Raw genomic sequence first — 3288 nt, 5'->3', positions numbered from 1 at the left:
GTCGCAGGGCACCGCTAATCACCCCGGAGCCCCTCAGCCTCAGGCTGGCGCGGGCCCGCCGCATGGCGACCAGTCGGTATGGGCGAGGTGTGGGCGCGTCCTCGGCAGCCCCGCCAGGATGGTCCGGGGGCCGCCCGTCGAGCGGAGACGGTGCCCAAGGCGGTGCTGGCCGATGGCGGCCCCGACGACGAGCAGGACGAGGACGACGACGACCTGCGCGAGCGCGCCGGTGACTGGGAGATGCGCTGGCGCCGGGTGCGCAGCGTTTGGCAGCGCCGCGACGAGGTGGCGCAGCTGAGCAGCAGGCTGGGGCAGGCGGCGCGCCGCGGCACCACCAGGGCGGCGCAGCAGCGGCGCAGCGTCCGCTGGAACAAGGTGGGAAAGGACTGGGCACGTGTTGGCGACGTGGACAAGCAGGACCCCGCGTACGACGAGCAGCAGAAGCAGCAGCCGCAACAACAGCAGCAGGAGCAGCAGCAGGAGAAGCAGCAGCAGCCGGACAAGCGCAACGTGTGGGAGGAGTGCGCGCGCCTTGGCCAGGAGTGGACGTCGCGGAGGTCGCGCAGGGCGGCGCCCAAGGGCTCGCCCAAGGGCAAGGACGGCGCGCGGCTCCTGGGCGCGCCCCGGCCGCGGCCGCTCATCCTGTCCGCCCCCGCCAGCCGGTCGCCGTCCCCCGTGCGGCTGCGGCGCGCCAGCGTCGGCGGCGACCTCGGCGGCAGCCCCCAGGGCATCGCCGTCGTGCACATCGCGCGCGGCCCCGCGGGCCTGACCTGGAGCCCGCCCGGCTTCTCCTCGACGAGGACGTCCAGACGCGCGTCGCTGGCCAGCAGCGACGGCGACGAGGACAACGACGACGAGAGCGGCGGGGAGGCCCCCAGCAAGGTGCCCCCCTCGCTGTGGGGTGACTTCCGGCAGGGTATGGCGACCATGCTCAACAGGTTGGAGCCAGCTGCGCACGAGAAGAGGCCCCTATTAGGCGCCGGTGAGGAACTGACGAGTGTCGAAGGGTTGTTGTTGTGGTCGGTGGTGGCTTGGTCTCGCTTGATCCTGTTGGTTCGAGGAGTGAGTAAGGGAAGGGTCACAGGTTGATAAGGACTGATAAGGGCTCTCACTGCCTTGCGTCATATTTTTCCTAAACCCGACTCTGCCCCGTCCCCCGCCCCTTTAGCGCTTGGTGGCGGCTTGGCCTTGATAAGCAATAGTTGGCTAGTGACTAATAATCACTTCCTAGGAGAAGGCGTCCCTCCGCGTTGGACAATTAGAGACCGGATCCTAGTGGAGACCGGGCTTGGCCGGGCTGGTCCGCTTTTGTCGTGAGGCTTTGTAGTGACCCAGCACCTTGCGTGTGGCTCTGTGTTGTAGGCGCAGCCTTTACCGCCGGCGCTGTGCTTCACGCCCATCTCACCTCCGTCACCTCCACCGGTCGATAGAGAGACCCAGCGCGTGAGTATACAAAAATCCAGCTTCCGGAAATGGTGTGACGTTCGTGTTTCTGTGTTGTGTTTTTGTCCGTGTGTTTGATGGTTATCTGTGTAGTGTAAGGGCGGTGCAGACAGTGCAGCTCCTAGTTGGCACTTGGTCGGGGTTGCCTCACGACTCAAAGCTTTTCTCTCACCTCGTCTCCTGGCTTTGGAGAGGCGCTCGGCAGGCCCGTGCGAGAGAGAGAGAGAGAGACGGGCAGAAAGACATGAGCCACATCATAAAGTTGCTGCTGCTGCTGGGCGCGAGCTGAGCTGCTCTGTACTGTACCCGCCCCTCCTGCAGGGGTCCCCGCCTGTCAGAAAACTTATATGCGACCACCACGGCACCCATGTGTTCTTTCATTATCTACCCCTCTCCTTTTGGCTACCCCCCCCCCCCCCCCTCAGTCTGTCTGGGAAGGGGCGAGAGAGTGCCCACCGCTCTGTAGCCGTGATGGGGTTCCTTGTTTGTTTCACCTGCCTTTGGCAGCGGTCCGAACACCAGCTGGCGATGCGGGGCGGCGGGGCGGGACGCGCGTCCGATCTCGATCGCCATCCCAGCCGTCGAGGACCCTCCCCTCCGCGTTACATGTAGCGTGATGCCGGCGGTACCCGCGGCTCCTTTTTCTTTCTCTCTCCCCTATATTTTTGACACTGACATCTCTCCTCTGCAAACCTCCCTAAATCTAAAAGAAAACAACCGATACGTACCTCGTGCGAGCTCGTGTTGCCGCCATACAACGCTCTTGGCAGCGGGCTGGCAGGTGCGCGGTTGTGTGTGACGCGAACTGTCGAATGCGCGCGCCCGCCTCCTCTCTGGGCCAGCGCGAGCGACAGGTGACGGCGAAAATGAAAACAAGAAAACAGGATACTTTGAGTGAGGGGAGGAGGCGGGGGCTGTATATTATTTTTGGTTTCACGTGGCGTCTCTGGGCTCGCCCTCGCCCCTCGCCGTGTTGCAGCTGTGAGTGAGTCATGTCGGACCGCTCAATGAACTGCGAGAGGAGAGCAAAGAAGGGGCCGTCAGGAGGGTGAGGTATAAAGGTGCAGGAGGGTCGGGAAGAAAGGAGAGATGGGGTGGGCAAAGTATGCGAGCGGTCCGCCCCCCGGCCGTCTCGGTGGCGAGGGCGAAGAATGCGGGTACCTGTGATCGTCCCACCATGACCTCCTCCCCCTCCCGACCCGACCCGGCCCGCGCGTATACCGGCTCGGCCGGGATGCCACCGGTACGAATCGCTTATTTTGCGCCACACAAAAGAAGCAGGCCAGCCGCGCGTGGGCGTGTCGCGCGGTGTCGCGACCGAGTTACCCGCGACCGGATAAATCGCACACGCCACGCCGACCTCCTCGAAAAGAACGGCATTATTTTCGGTCAGATCGTCTGGGGGACGCGCCACCGCAGCCGTGCGAGGGGGAATAAGTACAAAGTACGTTTAAAATAAACGTTCTATTGTCATTGCGCGCGAATCCTAAACACTTGGCAGGTTTGGATTCTAATGTGAAAAGTAAAAGTGGACACTGGGCATTGAGCGCGCGGGGGGATTCAAACTCATCAGTTTGGAAGGGGTTCCGTGGGTTGCCTTGATGCGGGTGAGAAAGTATTAATGACACGAAATGTTAATAGTTAAAAGAACTATTCTGATTGAAAGAGGATGGGTCTAAAATGGAAGTCTGATGGAGAGGGCAGGTATCACAAAAATTTGTGCGAGCGCGCAGCATGTCACGTCATGTACTGGATTTTATTTTATTAAACATAATCTTCTCTCGTGAATTACAGACAGGGACGCCAAACGGCGAAGTCAAAGGATTAGATGTTTCGAGCGAATAC

The sequence above is a fragment of the Frankliniella occidentalis genome, unplaced genomic scaffold, assembly GCF_000697945.3.
Source record: "Frankliniella occidentalis isolate FOCC.00 unplaced genomic scaffold, Focc_3.1 Scaffold147, whole genome shotgun sequence".
NCBI lineage: Eukaryota > Metazoa > Arthropoda > Insecta > Thysanoptera > Thripidae > Frankliniella > Frankliniella occidentalis.
The sequence above is the reverse complement of the archived record's forward strand: the minus strand, read 5'-3'. Positions refer to the sequence as shown.